The following is a 19,212-nucleotide window of genomic DNA, read 5'->3' on the forward strand; positions in this document are numbered from 1 at the left end:
AATCATTGTATTCTCTTGGGCCTTGTTGGGTGAAATGCCCAGAGGAAATGACTGAGTCTCATTCCCACCCTTGGAGTCTGGGGTAGAGTCAACTCCACCAGCCATACATTGTATCAGCTAAGATTTGAACTTTGGTCTGTGTCACAGAAAACCCGCGAGGCAGCCACTTAACTAATCACGTCTGGAAGGAAGCATTGCCTCCTGGTGGCAGAGCAACCTGTCTTCTTGTCTTCCCTCTTACTGTCTTCTGGTCACAAGACAGGCATTTCACTTCCAGCATCCCATTTGAATTCTGGCGAGAGAGAAAGAAAAAGATGAAGTATTTAGAGTGGCACTATTGTAGGAAAAGCCAAATAAGTCAATGGAGCTTAATCAGTAGATACGATCAGGTAGATGCTGACATTTTACAGGTGGAATAATTATCAGTTGATGTTGGAACAAAAAATTTTGCAATTAAGAAGAAAAATATTAGAACTAAATATACTAAGATGATAGAGGAAAATGTATTTGAGTTCTTGATTTAAGGAATGTGTAATTTAGATAAAAAGCAAAATCCATAGAGGGGAAAAATGGACAAATTTGACAAAAGCATGATTTTGAAACATTTTTTATAGAAAGATAGTCTTAAATTATATCTATCAATGGACAGTTGGAAATATTTGCAGCATTTGTAATGAAGGGTAATATTTAGAATATATGATAATTTCATAGAAATAGGATGCTTGAGGTGAAACATCTCTGTGACCAGAAGACAGAAGTCAGAAGGAGAGAGAAGAGGACCAGCTACTCAGCTGCTGTTGAGAGCATGCCTCCCTCCAGATCAGGTGGAAAGATACCCATATCTTATACTCAGGAAGACGTGAATTAAATAATGATATAACTCTTTGAATTCATTAAGACAGCAATACTTAAAGTTTGACAAAATCAAAGTTGGTTGTGTTGTAGATGGATTGCATACTGCTATTGGTACAGTTATTTTGGAGAACAATTCAGTACTGTCTACACATATCCACTAAACCTGTATCACTAGGGTTTAGTTAAGTTATGTCTCAGTATCTACCCTAGAGAAACAATTGTATATGTGCCTTAAAAGACATATAAAGTTATGGTCATTGCAGCATTTATAATAGCAGAAAAAGGGACTAATTTCAATGCCCACCAACAGTGAAATGGTAAAACAAACTATGGCACAACACGGCACATTCATACTGGGCAACGGGATCACTGTCTGCTAGGGTCTTTTGTCTCTTCCATGTGTGCTCAGCTCAGTGGACTCAACTTCTTGAGTGGTGGCTGACATCCCTCAGAGTGAAAGTAGATGCTTTCAGGCCATCTGAGGGTTTGGGCTCAGAACTGGACAACTCTCACTGATGCCACATTCTGTTGGTCAAAGGCAAACAGGAGCCAGCTGTGACCCACCAGGCAAGAGGCTACGCATTGCCTTTTGCTGGGTGCATCAGTCAGGAAAAAAAGTTGGCTCCCGCAGGAGGAAAGCAATCCTCAGAGGCCATTCTCTGAGATGGGTTACCATGACTTTATCGAGGATTTCAAGGAAGACTTTCCTAAGGATGTGATGATTGAAATATGAAGGGCAAATAACCCCTACTTATAGGAAGAGAAGAGAGAAGAGTGCTCTGGGCAAAGGCAAGAACGTGTGGGAGGCATTTTGCTAGAATAGTATATGGTCATTTTAAGCAATTTAGGGGAAGGCCTAGCTAGTCTTGAGAACAGAGTGAGAAGTTGTGATTCAAGCAGGATAGAGTCACCAGGTTGGTCTGAGCATCTTAGGTACTGTTTAAAGTAGAGTTTTTGTGCCAGGTGCAGTGGCTCACACCTGTAATCTGGGAGGCTGAGTTGTGTGGATAGCTTGAGTTCACAAGTTTGAGACCAGCCTGAGCAAGGGCAAGACCCTGTTTCTACTAAAAATAGAAAAACTAGTTGGGCAATGTAGCAGGCTCCTGTAGTTCTAGCCACTTGGGAGGCTGAGGCAAGAGGATCAGGATTGCCTGAGCCCAAGAGACTAAGGTTGCTGTGAACTATGATGCCATGGCACTCTACCGAGAGTGACAGAGTGAGACTCTGTCTAAAAATAGTAGTAGTAGTAGTAATAAAAATAAAGTTGGGCTTTTTTTGTGTCAGAGCTGTGGAGATCCATTGAAGAGTTTTTAAGCAGACGGTAGAGATGGGTGGGATGGACTTCATCAGACTGACATTTTTGAAAAGGTGTAACATGGAGCACATCCATGAGGACCAGCACCTTAGAAGACAGAATGCCCAGGCCAAGAAGTGATGGTGATCTGGGTTTGCTGGTAGCTGTGGGCATGCACAGAACCAAGGACTTGGGGTCCCATTGTGGTTTGTGGTTCTGGGTATAAATATTAACATTAGCCCTTTTCACTCTCAGAAGCCTTTAGTCTGTGTGCTTGATTGCACAGTCACCCCCTGTGTGGCAGGGGAAATAAGCAGGCTCTGGGGATAGAAAAGCTGTGGGGGAGGGAGGGAGTATCAGAGTGACTTCCAGTCTTTGGCTTATAGACAAGAACAACAAGGGGTGCCATTGGTTAGCCAGTGAAGCCTAGTCTGGGGCTTAGAGTACAATCTAGGTGGGGGTAGGAATTTGTGAGTGAATGTTTGGTCAATGCTTGGTAACTGAAACTAAGAGTGAAAGACATTGTCTAGGAAGAGAGCAGATGCTGCAAAGAGAAATGATCATGGGGGATGTTAGGAGAAACAAGGTAGAAACAAAATGGAATGCCATTTTGGATATGGTGGGTCCACTTCTTTTTGAGAAACATTAAAATGAAAATCTGTTGAGATTTTCCAGCTGGCTGGCTCCAGTGGCTGAGGGAGCTAAGGAAATTTCACCCCAAAATGTGATTCCTTGGTATAAAGAATATTTTGAATTAAAGCCCATTCATGATCAGAAAGCATGGGAAGAAGCCTTTCCTCCTTCTACATACAACCTGAGTAACCTGAAAAAAATCAGAAGGGGCTGCTGGCTTCCTTATTGCATACTAATAGACCTGGCCCTAAGGTCATCTGAAGCATGTCTCTCAGTTTAATCTACAAATCTAGAATCTGTTCCTACCCATCTACATTCAACCCCTCTAGCAATCACTGCTATATGTATACTTTCCACATTTCCCCCCTCCCTTTTAAAAGGCATCTTTAAAAGTCTCTGACAATCACTGAGACTTTGGGTAATCATTCTTGTGATTCCTCCCATATGCATGATATTTAGAAATAAACCTTTCTTTTATTAATCTAACCATAATTGTGAGTTGATCCTTTAGGAAACCAACCAAAAGGGAAAAGGGCAGGTTTTGCATGGCTCACAACTGTAATCCTGGGAGGCTGAGGTGGATGGGTCGCTTGAGTTCAAGAGACCAGCCTGAGCAAGACTGAGACCCCATCTCTAAAAATAGCCACGTGCTGTTGTGGCCACCAGTAGTCCCAGCTACTCAGGAGGCTGAGGCAAGAGGATTGCTTGAGCCCAAGAGTTTGAGGTTGCTGTAAACCACAGCACTCTACCGAAAGTGATGAAATGAGACTCTGTTTCAAACAAACAATCAAACAAACAGTTTCAAGCTAAAGAGAATGATGGATATTGTTCTGAGAGTTCACTAGAGGATCTGAGTTTCAGAAAATAACTTACGTGATCTGAGCAAGATGGCAGCCAAGTAACAGCTTCCTTGCAACTGGGCACCATGAATCTGGGGAGACAAGACTCCAGGCATCTCTGGCTTGTGGGATCTGCCTATAATCTTCCCTTTGAGAACACAGGGAGTCAGCGAGAGACTTCTGGACCCTAAGAGGAGGACAAAGGCAGTGGAAAACTGGCAAGTGGTTAGGTGTGTTAGTTCGGTCTAGTCCCGCCGGCAGCTGTAAGTACAGCAGCAGTGAGACGGCAAACTGGAAAGGCCTTACCTTTGAGCTGTTTTGGTGTTTTTGGACTTGGTACTCAGATGAACTGCCTTGGGAGGGCTTGGGCAGGTGTGTAGAGCACTTTGGGCATTGTCTAGGACCCCAGACCAAGCTGCTGAGTGGGACAGAGCTAATATTGTTTGGCTGTGGGGTGCATGGAGCCATTGTGGGAGAACTGCCCTGGCAAGCTCCACCTTCAAGGTCACAGAGCAAGGATAGGGTGGGAGCTAGTAATCTAGGGACTGAACAGCCTAAAGGCAGGGACTCAGCTGCCTTACAGCCTTAGCCCACTTCAGCAGTGATCCCAGTGACAAGCACTCTCCCTGGAAAGCTTCTGCTTAGCCAAGTTTAGAAGTCTAAAGTGCCTTTTAAAAGGGCTGAGGAGAGATTTAGGGTCTCCACCCTGTGGGGTTTGAGAAATCAGCAGAGGCCTCCAGTTGTATCAACATTGTGATTAACAACCTATACCCCAGAAGATCACCTGTTGCCTAGACAATATTCAGCAAGATATATATACTGCTTTTTGTTGTTGTTGTTGTTGTTTTGTTTTTTAATTTCGACCTTTTACCTATACATTTTTCTTTTCTTTTTTTCTCCATTTTTCTAGTTTAAATACAATTTCCCATTATTGCCTGTTTTAATAATTAGAACTTTATTATGATAGTGTTTCTACCCCTATTATTTGTTCCCCCCCCCAATTTTATCCCATAAAGTTTTATGTTAGCTTGTTTTGGTTTGATTTATAGCATTTTTGTCTTTCTTCTCTACTTGGTGGAGGTGGGGTACTGTGTCCGAACATGGTAGCAAAGAGCTGCTGACCTCAAGGGGACCACTCAACCCGGCCCCCTTAGAGGGTTTTTTTTTATGGTTGTGTCAAAGTACCCTACTGTACACCTATATTGTTCTGTCTCCCTCTTTCTGTGCCTCTATTCTTTTTGTGAATATTCCCTTTTACCCACCCCCATCCTTTCTCTTTTTCCTTTTTTTTTTTTTTTTACTTTCTTTTATCCCTTCTTGCTCTTCAATCTTCTCATCCTTCTGGTCCTATACCAAAGGACTCATTGAAACCCTAGGCCACAGGCACAACAACTTAAAGAGCAAGAGGAAGTGAAAGGAAAATTAGGGAAAGGAAACAGATAAAAGAAATCACTCATGATGAAGAATCATCAGAAAACTCCAGGCAACATGAAGAACCAGTCCAGAGAAACCCCTCCAAGGGACTGTGAGGTAGCTACTGCAGAGGATTTCACCTATAAAGAAATGTTAGAAATGACAGACAGGGAATTTAGAATACACATGATGAAAACAATGGAGGAAGTGATGGAAACAATGAAGGAAACTGCTGATAACGTGGAAAATAACCAAAAGGAAATCCCAAAATAGAATCAAATAAGAGACGAACAATATGAAGAATATAGAAAGAATATAGCTGAGCTGAAGGAACTGAAGCAGTCAATTAGGGAACTTAAAGATGCAATAGAAAGTATCAGCAACAGATTAGACCATGCAGAAGAAAGAATTTCAGAGGTAGAGGACAAAGTTCTTGAGATAATTCAGGTAGTTAAAGAGGCAGAAAAGAAGAGAGAGAAAACAGAACATTCCCTGGCAGAACTTTGGGACTATGAAGACTATGAAGTCCCAGATCTATGGGACTTTATGAAGTGTTCAAACATATGAGTTATAGGAATCTCAGAAGGGGAAGAAGAATGTCCCAGGGTAATGGAAGCCATACTGGAGAATATTATAAATGAAAACTTCCCAAATATCACCAAAGATTCTGACGCACTGCTTTCAGAGGGATATCAGACCCCAGGTCGCCTCAACCCTAACCAAGCTTTTCCAAGACACATTGTGATGAACCCATCCAAAGTCAAGACAAAAGAAAAGATTCTGCAAGCTGCCAGGAGTAATCACCAGTTGACCTACAGGGGCAAACCCATCAGGGTCATTGCAGACTTCTCTAACGAAACTTTCCAAGCAAGAAGACAATGGTCATCTACCTTTAATCTACTTAAACAGAACAATTTCCAGTCCAGAATTCTATATGCTGATAAGCTAAGCTTTAAAATTGATGAAGAAATCAAATCATTTATGGATATACAAACATTGAGAAAATTTGCCACAACAAGACCAGCTTTACAGGAAATACTTCAACCTGTTCTACACACTGACCATCACAATGGATCAGTAGCAAAGTAAGAACTCAGAAATTAAAGGACAGAACCTAACTTCCACACTGATGCAAAAGATAAAACTAAGCAATGAAGTCTCACAAAATAAGATGAATAGAATACTATCACACTTATCAATTATCTCAATAAATGTTAATGGCTTGAATTCCCCACTGAAGAGGCATAGATTGGCTGACTGGATTAAAAAACACAAGCCATCCATTTGCTGTCTGCAGGAAACACATCTGGCTTCAAAGGACAAATTAAAACTCTGAGTTAATGATTGGAAGACAATTTTTCAGGCAAATGGAATTCAGAAGAAAGGAGGAGTTGCAATCTTATTTTCAGATACATGTGGATTTAAAGCAACTAAAGTCAAACAAGACAAAGATGGTCACTTTATATTGGTCAAGGGAAAAATACAACAAGAAGATGTTTCAATTCTAAATATTTTTGCACCCAATTTAAATGCTCCCAGATTCTTGAAACACACCTTACTCAGTCTGAGCAATATGATATGCAATAATACCATAATAACAGGTGACTTTAACACTCCTCTTACAGAGCTGTACAGATCCTCTAAACAGAAATTAAACAAAGATATAAGAGATTTAAATGAGACCCTAGAACAACTGTGCTTGATAGATGCATATAGAACACTTCATCCCAAAGATAAAGAATATACATTCTCCTCATCATCCCATGGAACATTCTCCAAAATTGATCATATCCTAAGACACAAAACAAACCTCAACAGAATCAAAAGAATTGAAATTTTACCTTGTATCGTCTCAGACCATAGAGCACTAAAGGTGGAACTTAATTCTAACAAAAATGTTCCACCCCACACAAAGGCATGGAAATTAAACAACCTTGTGTTGAATGACAGTTGGGTGCAGGGAGAAATAAAAGAGGAAATCATTAACTTCCTTGAGCATAACAACAATGAAGACACAGCTACCAAAACCTGTGGGATACTGCAAAAGCAGTTTTGAGAGGAAAATTTATTGCTTTAGATGCCGACATTCGAAAAACAGAAAGAGAGCGCATCAATAACTCACAAGCCATCTTATGGAATTGGAAAAAGAACAATCTAAGCCTAAACCCAGTAGAAAAAAAGAAATCTCCAAAATTAAATCCGAGATCAATGAAATTGAAAACAAAAGAATAATTCAGAAAATTAATGAAACGAGGAGTTGGTTTTTTGAAAAAAATAAATTAAATAGATAAACCTTTGGCCACAATAACTAGAAATAGAAAAGAAAAATCTCTAGTAACCTCAATCGGAAATGATAAAGGGCAAATAACAACTGATGCCACAGAGACACAAAAGATCATCTTTGAATGCTACCAGAAACTCTATGCCCAGAAATTTGACAATGTGAAGGAAATGGATCAATATTTGGAATCACACTCTCTCCCTAGACTTAGCCAGGAGGAAATACAGCTCCTGAACAGACCAATTTTAACCACTCAGATTAAAGAAACAATGAAAAGGCTTTCAACAAAAAAATGCCATGGTCCAGATGGCTTCACACCAAAATTCTATCAAACCTTCAAGGAAGAGTTTATTTCTGTACTTCAGAAATTATTCCAAAAAATTGAATAGGAAGGAATCTTCCTCAACACGTACTATGAAGCAAACATCACCCTGATACCAAAACCAGGAAAAGACCCAACTAAAAAGAATTTCAGACCAATTTCACTCATGAATATAGATGCAAAAATTCTCAACAAAATCCTAGCCAATAGATTACAGCTTATCATCAAAAAAAGTTATACATCAGGATCAAGTAGGTTTCATCCCAGGGATGCAAGGCTGGTTTAACATACGCAAGTCCATAAACATTATCCACCATATTAACAGAGGCAAAAATAAAGACTATATGTTCCTCTCAATAGATGCAGAAAAAGCATTTGATAAAATCCAGTATCCTTTTCTAATTAGAACACTGAAGAGCATAGGCATATGTTGCACATTTCTGAAACCGATTGAAGCTATCTATGACAAACCCACAGCTAATATTTTACTAAATGTAATAAAACTGAAAGCTTTTCCTCCTAGAACTGGAACCAGACAAGGTTGTCCTCTGTCACCTTTACTACTCAACATAGTGCTGGAAATTCTAGCCAGTACAATTAGGCAAGACTAGGTAATAAAGGGAATCCAAATGGGAGCAGAGGAGATCAAACTCTCCATCTTTGCTGATGACATGATCTTATACTTAGAGAATCCTAAAGACTCGACCACAAGACTCCTGGAAGTCTTTAAAAAAATACAATAATGTTTCAGGATATGAAATCAATGTCTACAAGTCAGTAGCCTTTGTATAGCCCAATAAAAGTCAAGATGAGAAGCTAATTAAGGACACAACTCCCTTCGCCATAGTTTTAAAGAAAATGAAATACCTGGGAATATTCCTAACAATCGAGGTGAATGACCTCTATAAAGCAAATTATGAAATCCTCAGAGGAGGCGGAGCAAGATGGCAGCCGAGTAACAGCTTCCTTGCATCTGGGCACCGTGAATCTGGGGAGATAGGACTCCAGGCATCTCTGGCTGGTGGGAACTGCCTAGCGTCACTCCTATGAGGATACAGGGAGTCAGTGAGAGACTTCTGGACCCCAAGAGGAGGACTAAAACAGTGGAAAACTGGCAAGTGGTCGCGAGTGTTCAATCCGTCTAAACCCGCCCACAACTGTAAGTTCAGTAGCAGCGAGACTGCAAACCAGAAAGGCCTTACCTGTGAACTGTTTTGATGTCCTTGGACTTGGCACTGAGTTGAACTGCCCTGGGGAAGGCCTGAGCGGGACTGCGGAGAACTTTGGCCATTGTCTAGGGCCCCAGTCTGAGCCGCTGAGCCAGACAGAGCTAATAGTGTTTGGCGGTGGGTCACACGGAACCATTGCCAGTGATCTGCCCCGGCAAGCTCCGCCCTCAGGGTCGCAGAGCTAGAAACAGGTGGGAGCTTGTAACCCAGCAACCAAGTAGCCTAAGGGTGGGGTCTGAGCCTTCTTGGAGCCCTAACCCTCAGGGGCAGAGTGAGACCGGTTTTGGCACACTGGGTAAGTGGATAGCCACTTCAGCAGTGATTCCAGCGAGAAAGCTGGGAAAGCTTCTGCTCAGCAAGTTTACAAGTTCAAAGTGCCTTTTAAGAGGGCTGAAGAGAGATTTAGGGAGTCTACCAGCTGGGGTTTGAGAAATCAGCAGCCTCCAGTTGTATCAGAACTGTGACTAACATCTCATACCCCAGAAGACCAAGTGTTGCCCAGACAATATTCAATAACATATACAAACTGCTTTGTTTTTGGTTGTGTATTTTTTTCTCTTTTTTTGTTTGTTTGGTTTTTTTTTGTTTGTTTATTTTGATGTTGTTGATGTTCTTTTGTTTTTTAATTTCAATCTTTTCCATACAGATCCCTTTTTCATTCTCAATTTTTCTTTTTTTTTTTAATTTTTTTTACTAAATCATAACTGTATACAATGATATGATTATGGGGCATCATACACTCACTTCATAAACCATTTGACACATTTTTATCACAGTGGTTAACATAAATTTTTCTAGTTCAACTATAATTTCCCATTGCTGCCTTTTTTAATAACTACAACTTCATTTTTGCTAGTGTTTCTACCCCTATCATTTGGTTTTTCACCCAATTGTATCCCCGTAAAGTTTTCTGTTTGCTTGTTTTGGTTTGATTTATAGCATTTTTGTCTTTCCTCTCTACTTGGTGGAGGTGGGGTACTGTGTCTGATCAGGTTAGCAAAGAGCTGCTGACCTCAAGGGAACCACCCAACTGGGCACCCCCAGAAGGTGGGGTTTTCTAAGGCTGTGTCAAAGTACCCTACTGTACACCTATATTGCCCTGTCTCCCTCTTTCTGTACCTCTCTTCTTTTTGTCAATATTCCTTATACCCACCCCCTCTCCTTTCTCTATCTTTCTTTTTTTTCTTATCACTCGGTCCTCCTTTCTTTCATCCCTTTTTTGCTCCTCAACCTTCTCACCCTTCTGGTCCTGTAACCCTTAGTCCACAGGCACAAGAACTTAAAGAGCAAGAGGAAGTGAAAGGAAAATTAGGGCAAGGAAACAGATAAAAGAAATCACTCATGAGGAAGAATCAGCAGAAAACTCCAGGCAACATGAAGAACCAGTCCAGAACAACCCCGCCAAGGGACCACGAGGTAGCTACTGCAGATGATTCCACCTATACAGAAATGTTAGGAATGACAGAAAGGGAATTTAGAATACACATGTTGAAAACAATGAAAGAAATGATGGAAACAATGAAGGAAACTGCTAATAAAGTGGAAAATAACCAAAAGGAAATCCAAAAACAGAATCAAATCAGAGATAAACGATATGAAGAATATAAAAAGGATATAGCAGAGCTGAAGGAAATGAAACAGTCAATGAGGGAACTTAAAGATGCAATGGAAAGTATCAGCAACAGGTTAGACCATGCAGAAGAAAGAATTTCAGAGGTAGAAGACAAAGTTTTTGAGATAACTCAGATAGTAAAAGAGGCAGAAAAGAAGAGAGAGAAAGCAGAACGTTCACTGTCAGAATTATGGGACTTTATGAAGCGTTCCAAAATACGAGTTATAGGAATTCCAGAAGGGGAAGAAGAATGCCCCAGAGGAATGGAAGCCATACTAGAGAATATTATAAAAGAAAATTTCCCAAACATCACCAAAGATTCTGACACACTGCTTTCAGAGGGATATCGGACCCCAAGTCGCCTCAACTCTAACCGAGCTTCTCCAAGACACATTGTGATGAACCTGTCCAAAGTCAAGACAAAAGAAAAGATTCTGCAAGCTGCCAGGAGTAAGCGCCAGTTGACATACAGGGGCAAATCCATCAGAGTGACCGCAGACTTCTCTAATGAAACTTTCCAAGCAAGAAGACAATGGTCATCTACCTTTAATCTACTTAAACAGAACAATTTTCAGCCCAGAATTCTGTACCCTGCTAAGCTAAGCTTCAAAATTGACGGAGAAATCAAATCATTTACGGATATACAAACATTGAGGAAATTCGCCACAACAAGACCAGCTCTACAGGAAATACTTCAACCTGTTCTGCACACTGACCACCACAATTGGATCAGCAGCAAAGTAAGAACTCAGAAATCAAAGGACAGAACCTAACCTCCACACTGATGCAAAAGATGAAACTAAGCAATGGACTCTCACCAAATAAGACGAATAGAATACTACCGTATTCTTATCAATTATCTCAATAAATGTTAATGGCTTGAATTCCCCACTGTAGAGACATAGATTGGCTGACTGGATTAAAAAACACAAGCCATCCATTTGCTGTCTGCAAGAAACACACCTGGCTTCAAAAGACAAATTAAAGCTCCGAGTCAAGGGTTGGAAGACAATTTTTCAGGCAAATGGAATTCAAAAGAAAAGAGGGGTTGCAATCTTATTTTCAGATACATGTGGATTTAAAGCAACTAAAGTCAAAAAAGACAAAGATGGTCACTTTATATTGGTCAAGGGAAAACTACAACAAGAAGACATTTCAATTCTAAATATTTATGCACCCAATTTAAATGCTCCCAGATTCTTGAAGCAGACCTTACTCAGTCTGAGCAATATGATATCTGATAATACCATCATAACAGGGGACTTTAACACACCTCTTACAGAGCTGGACAGATCCTCTAAACAGAAATTAAACAAAGATATAAGAGATTTAAATGAGACCCTAGAACAACTATGCTTGATAGATGCATATAGAACACTCCACCCCAAAGACAAAGAATATACATTCTTCTCATCACCCCATGGAACATTCTCCAAAATTGATCATATCCTGGGACACAAAACAAATATCAACAGAATCAAAAGAATTGAAATTTTACCTTGTATCTTTTCAGACCATAAGGCACTAAAGGTGGAACTCAACTCTAACAAAAATGCTCGACCCCACCCAAAGGCATGGAAACTAAACAATCTTCTGTTGAATAACAGATGGGTGCAGGAAGAAATAAAACAGGAAATCATTAACTTCCTTGAGCATAACAACAATGAAGACACAAGCTACCAAAACCTGTGGGATACTGCAAAAGCAGTTTTGAGAGGGAAATTCATCGCTTTAGATGCCTACATTCGAAAAACAGAAAGAGAACACATCAACAATCTCACAAGAGATCTTATGGAATTGGAAAAAGAAGAACAATCTAAGCCTAAACTCAGTAGAAGAAAAGAAATATCCAAAATCAAATCAGAGATCGATGAAATTGAAAACAAAAGAATCATTCAGAAAATTAATGAGACAAGGAGTTGGTTTTTTGAAAAAATAAATAAAATAGACAAACCATTGGCCAGACTAACTAGAAATAGAAAAGTAAAATCTCTAGTAACCTCAATTAGAAACGATAAAGGGGAAATAACAACTGATCCCACAGAGATACAAGATATTATCTCTGAATACTACCAGAAAGTCTATGCCCAGAAATTTGACAATGTGAAGGAAATGGATCAATATTTGGAATCACACCCTCTCCCTAGACTTAGTCAGGAAGAAATAGAGCTCCTGAACAGACCAATTTCAAGCACTGAGATCAAAGAAACAATAAAAAAGCTTCCAACTAAAAAATGCCCTGGTCCAGATGGCTTCACTCCAGAATTCTATCAAACCTTCAAGGAAGAGCTTATTCCTGTACTGCAGAAATTATTCCAAAAAATTGAGGAAGAAGGAATCTTCCCCAACACATTCTATGAAGCAAACATCACCCTGATAGCAAAACCAGAAAAAGACCCAAACAAAAAGGAGAATTTCAGACCAATCTCACTCATGAATATAGATGGAAAAATTCTCAACAAAATCCTAGCCAATAGATTACAGCTTATCATCAAAAAAGTCATTCATCATGATCAAGTAGGCTTCATCCCAGGGATGCAAGGCTGGTTTAACATACGCAAGTCCATAAACGTTATCCACCATATTAACAGAGGCAAAAATAAAGATCACATGATCCTCTCAATAGATGCAGAAAAAGCATTTGATAAAATCCAGCATCCTTTTCTAATTAGAACACTGAAGAGTATAGGCATAGGTGGCACATTTCTAAAACTGATTGAAGCTATCTATGACAAACCCATAGCCAATATTTTACTGAATGGAGTAAAACTGAAAGCTTTTCCTCTTAGAACTGGAACCAGACAAGGTTGTCCTCTGTCACCTTTACTATTCAACACAGTGCTGGAAGTTCTAGCCAATACAATTAGGCAAGACAAGGAAATAAAGGGAATCCAAATGGGAGCAGAGGAGGTCAAACTCTCCCTCTTTGCTGACGACATGATCTTATACTTAGAGAACCCCAAAGACTCAACCACAAGACTCCTAGAAGTCATCAAAAAATACAGTAATGTTTCAGGATATAAAATCAATGTCCACAAGTCAGTAGCCTTTGTATACACCAATAACAGTCAAGATGAGAAGCTAATTAAGGACACAACTCCCTTCACCACAGTTTCAAAGAAAATGAAATACCTAGGAATATACCTTACGAAGGAGGTGAAGGACCTCTATAAAGAAAACTATGAACTCTTCAGAAAGGAAATAGCAGAGGATATTAACAAATGGAAGAACATACCATGCTCATGGATGGGAAGAATCAACATTGTTAAAATGTCTATACTTCCCAAAGCAATCTACCTATTCAATGCCATTCCTATCAAAGTACCTACATCGTACTTTCAAGATTTGGAAAAAATGATTCTGCGTTTTGTATGGAACCGGAAAAAACCCCGTATAGCTAAGGCAGTTCTTAGTAACAAAAATAAAGCTGGGGGCATCAGCATACCAGATTTTAGTCTGTACTACAAAGCCATAGTGCTCAAGACAGCATGGTACTGGCACAAAAACAGAGACATAGACACTTGGAATCGAATTGAACACCAAGAAATGAAACTAACATCTTACAACCACCTAATCTTTGATAAACCAAACAAGAACTTACCTTGGGGGAAAGACTCCCTATTCAATAAATGGTGTTGGGAGAACTGGATGTCTACATGTAAAAGACTGAAACTGGACCCACACCTTTCCCCACTCACAAAAATTGACTCAAGATGGATAAAGGACTTAAATTTAAGGCATAAAACAATAAAAATCCTCAAAGAAAGCGTAGGAAAAACACTGGAAGATATTGGCCTGGGGGAAGACTTCATGAAGAACACTGCCATGGCAATTGCAACAACAACAAAAATAAACAAATGGGACTTCATTAAACTGAAAAGCTTCTGTACAGCTAAGGAGACAATAACCAAAGCAAAGAGACAACCCACACAATGGGAAAGGATATTTGCATATTTTCAATCAGACAAAAGCTTGATAACCAGGATCTATAGAGAACTCAAATTAATCCACATGAAAAAAGCCAACAATCCCTTATATCAATGGGCAAGAGACATGAATAGAACTTTCTCCAAAGACGACAGACGAATGGCTAACAAACACATGAAAAAATGTTCATCATCTCTATATATTAGAGAAATGCAAATCAAAACAACCCTGAGATATCATCTAACCCCAGTGAGAATGGCCCACATCACAAAATCTCAAAACTGCAGATGCTGGCGTGGATGTGGAGAGAAGGGAACACTTTTACACTGCTGGTGGGACTGCAAACTAGTACAACCCTTCTGGAAGGAAGTATGGAGAAACCTCAAAGCACTCAACCTAGACCTCCCATTCGATCCTGCAATCCCATTACTGGGCATCTACCCAGAAGGAAAAAAATCCTTTTATCATAAGGATACTTGTAGTAGACTGTTTATTGAAGCTCAATTTACAATCGCCAAAATGTGGAAAGAGCCTAAATGCCCACCAACCCAGGAATGGATTAACAAGCTGTGGTATATGTATACCATGGAATACTATTCAGCCATTAGTAAAAATGGAGACTTTACATTCTTCGTATTAACCTGGATGGAAATGGAAGACATTATTCTTAGTAAAGCATCACAAGAATGGAGAAGCATGAATTGTATGTACTCAATTTTGATATGAGGACAATTAATGACAATTAAGGTCATGGTGGGGGGTGGGGAAAGGGGAGAGCAGAAAAAGGGAAGGAGGGAGGGGGGTGGGGCCTTGGTGTGTGCTATACCTTTTGGGGGCAAGACACGATTACAAGAGGGCCTTTACCTAACAAATGCAATCAGTGTAACCTGGTTTATTGTATCCTCAATGAATCCCCAACAATAAAAAAAAAAAAATAGTCATTTACCTCCAGGTAAGCAGAATTTCATCCTAAAGAAATTATTCAGTCAGATGATGATCTCTATTTGGAGAGCTTCTGAAATGGACTTCTATACCCTTAGTACCTTAATATCTACTATGGACTGAATTGTGTCTCCCCAAAATTCATATGTTGAAATCTTAACCCTCATTATGACTCTATTTGGAGATGGACCTGTAAGGAGGTGATAAAGGTTAAAAAATAAATAACTTAAGTAATCAGGGTCTTGTGAAGTGACCTTGTGTGTATATATATCTTCCAGTTAAAAGTTAATATAAATTAAACACATTTCTGTTAATAAAATTTAATGTCATTGACTTACATTCTAATTCAAAAACCACTTTGTTCTCCCTTTGTGAAAACCTTAATTAGTTGTTCTGGGGAGGGGGCTAACACAGGCACACACAACCCCTTTTCCTCCTCCTCTTCCTCCTCTCCTCCTAAAACAAGTATGCAAAGGATCTGTCCCACTCCCAAGAAGGTCATGCAGAATGATTCTAAGCTGACAGGCAACTTGAGTAGTGTGCCTTCCCCTCAGGGCCCCATATAAAAGTTGTCTCTGACTGTCCCCTCCCAGGGTGCAGATGTCATGTCTGCAAGGCCCAGGCAGGTCACCCACCCCTTTCAATAAACTTGGCTGGAACATCTCCTCTTTGGCCTCATCTCTGGGCACCACCTTTATACCATTCATATGGTGCCAAAGACCTGGGGCTGGTGTCTGACTCGAAGCTAGCTGCCAATCTCCCTGGTCACCCCATTTTCTCAGAACCTAGTCTGGTTGTGCCCAGATCCAATTTTGCTGACCTGCCTGTCAGAGAGTCCTAGACTCTAGGTGGTTCTCTCCTTCTTCTAGGTGGTTCTCCTGAGAGTCCTAGACTCTCAGTGGTTCTCAACCTTCCTAATGCTGAAACCCTTTAATACACCTCCTGTGGTTCACGACCCACAGGTTGAGAACCACTGGTCCTAAAGGATTTCACCCCCACTACCATTTAAATGTGAGTAAGGTCTCTAAGTAGCTTCAATCCCAGCCCCCCCCAACCCTTGGCTCCCTGTTTATTGAGTTCCCCACCTCTAAGTCTTCACTTACCCCTGGTTTCTTCTTCTTCATTGGGTTCATTCATTTGTGTCTAACTACAGGATTTTGGCCTAGCATTGTGGTCCCTTCTGGGGTCCAGGACCCCAAATTGTTTCATTTTTCATTTTTTATTTGCAAGCCCAATGCTAGACCCTCTTTTAGGCTTTTTAAGGTCCCAAGGATCTTAAGTTTTGAGAAAGAATAGGGACTCCTGACTTTTCTCAGTCTTTTTTCATTTTTCACTCCTGGGTTTTGGGAAATAAGGGATGCCTTTTTTCCACCCCTTTCATCCCCCCTCAACAGAGATACTCCTTCAACCTCAATACAAATTAGAAAATGGGACCTTTAATTTCAATATCTTAAAGAACTTAGTTTTTTTCAAAAAAATGGCAGATGGACAAAAATCCTTTACCTTTGAGCCTTTCTCTCCTTCTGTTCTTACCTCTTACTGTACAGATCATCGTTTCAACACCTCCCCCTCTATCTTCTTCCGTCTTTCTCTCTATCTTCCCTCCTCCCAGGGTTTCTTGAGATCCTACTGCCCCATCGTCCCCAGGGCGCATGGGCTGGGAACCCCAAGGCTGCAAATCTGCCATCTCCTGCACAGCTCCCTGGGGCAGTGGCGTGGTAAGCCATGACCACTCCCTAGGCCTCCACTGGCACCAGGTGCACAGGCTGCAGCAGGGCAGGGTAAATTCGCAAGCCCAACAGCTGCACACCCCTCCCTGGGGCCCTATCACTAAGAGGCGGAGTGAAGGGGAGGGGAAGTGCAGACCCAGCGGCTCCTGCCGAAAGCCATACGCACCTAGGCTGCCCTGACTCAAACACCAGGCCAGCAGGGCAGGACAGGGCAACTCAGAGACCCAACAGCTGCCTCGCCTTCACTCCCCTTTTCTGCAGACTTGTCTCTGCCCCACAGCTGCCACTTCTGTACCTCCCTCCAGCTTTCCTGTCAGCTTCTCTCTCTAGCCACATTCTCTTTTCTCCTGAATACCAACTCCCCCTCTAAGATATTTCAGAGGTCAAAAAGTCATGGAAAATCTCTCAAAACCCTTTTTCCTGTCTAAAACTTTTCAACTTTTACTAATTTAAAACTTAATGTCAGAGAGGAACAAATTCTTTCATCTCCCAGATGGCCCCACTCTCATTCCATTCCAATATTCAACATGAACTTCGAAACTTAAAAGAAACCTCAGACCCCACAAATGAAGCTTTTAGACCTGGACTTCATGGTCTTTTAGTAGAGATGGAGAAAGGATAGAGAAAAAGAAATATGGGACTGACAGCAGCCCTGAAAGCAGAGAAATTTCTTTAAACACTAACTGCCAACAGTTAAATCTTTTTCAGAGACAGTTGCGCAAAAGGTCTGGGCAAGAAAACCACACCCTTCCATGAGAGAGAAACCTTGCCTCCTGCCTCAACTAGGACTCTACATCCCTGAAAGAAAATTCCTCAGAAAACATCCTCTGCTGCTGAGAGTCAAATGTAGGACCTGCCCAAATAGAACCGCCCCACCCGGGAAAGAGTGAATGTGCCAATCCCAACCCTTCTGACCCTTTAAATTCCTATCCACCTTAACCAATGTGCTGACTTCTTTCACCTGCACCCAGGTGGAAATAAAGGCCAAGTTACCCACACAGAACCTGGACTCCAATTTCCTTTCATTCACATTTCAGAATAATCTTTTACTTTTGGTCCTTGACCTCTCAGCTGGGACCCCAAAACCATGTCCTCTCTGCAAAACAGAGTCACTAGAAGCAATGTATCCTCCTTAGAACAGGAGACTACATTCGCCTTCTGAAACTGGTGGTCTCCTAGGTTGACAAAAACGGCTTCCAGGGAGGCCTAGGCAGGTAGATTGTCTGAGCTCAGGAGTTTGAGACCAGTCTGAGCAAGGGCAAGACTCATCTCTAAGAAATAGCTGGGCATTGTGGCAGGCACCTGTAGTCCCAGCTAGTTGGGAGGCTGAGGCAAGAGGATTGCTTAAGCCCAAGAGTGTGAGGTTGTGTGAGCTATGACACCACAGCACTCTACTGAGGTGACAAAACTCTGCCTCAGAAACCCCCACAAAACAAAACACCAGCAATACAAAAAAATAAATAAATAAAACCTGCTTCCATCTGACCAATGTGTCAGACTTTTTTTGTTGTTGTTTGGTTGGGTTTTTGGGGTGTTTTTGTTGTTGTTATCGTTGTTTTGAGACAGAGGCTCACTTTGTTGCCCTTGGTAGAGTGCCATGGCCTTATAGCTCACATCAACCTCAAACTCTGGCCTTTGTTTTTTCATTTTTAGTAGAGACTGGGTCTTTCACTCTTGCTCAGGCTGGTCTTGAGCTAGAGAGCTCAAGCGATCCACCCACCTCCGCATCCCAGAGTGCTAAGATTCCAGGCGTGAGCCACCATGTCTAGCCTACATGTCAGACTTCGAAATGGACTCAACTTCATCACATCTGAATGGCCTTAAGTAACTAAATCTCTGACAAAGGTAACCAAATTAATTCTAGCAAATACCAATACCACATCCTGTAGCCTTCCTAAATTTTAAATACCTCTTTCTCTCTCTCTTATTTCCATCACTAAAATAAAAAAATAAAATACAGACCCCCTTTATATATTCCACAATTTCTCAGTTCTCTAGAAGGTAAAGTTGTCTTACTCATCCTTTTATTACTTTCCAATTGCCATCCCCCCCACCCCACCATCTTAGAGGCTTAGATCTAATCACAACATAGGGAAAGGGGCCTTTATACTTTTTTACTAGACACCTGCTGTTTC

Source organism: Nycticebus coucang, chromosome 10 (assembly GCF_027406575.1).
Source record: "Nycticebus coucang isolate mNycCou1 chromosome 10, mNycCou1.pri, whole genome shotgun sequence".
In the NCBI taxonomy this organism is placed as follows: Eukaryota; Metazoa; Chordata; class Mammalia; order Primates; family Lorisidae; genus Nycticebus; species Nycticebus coucang.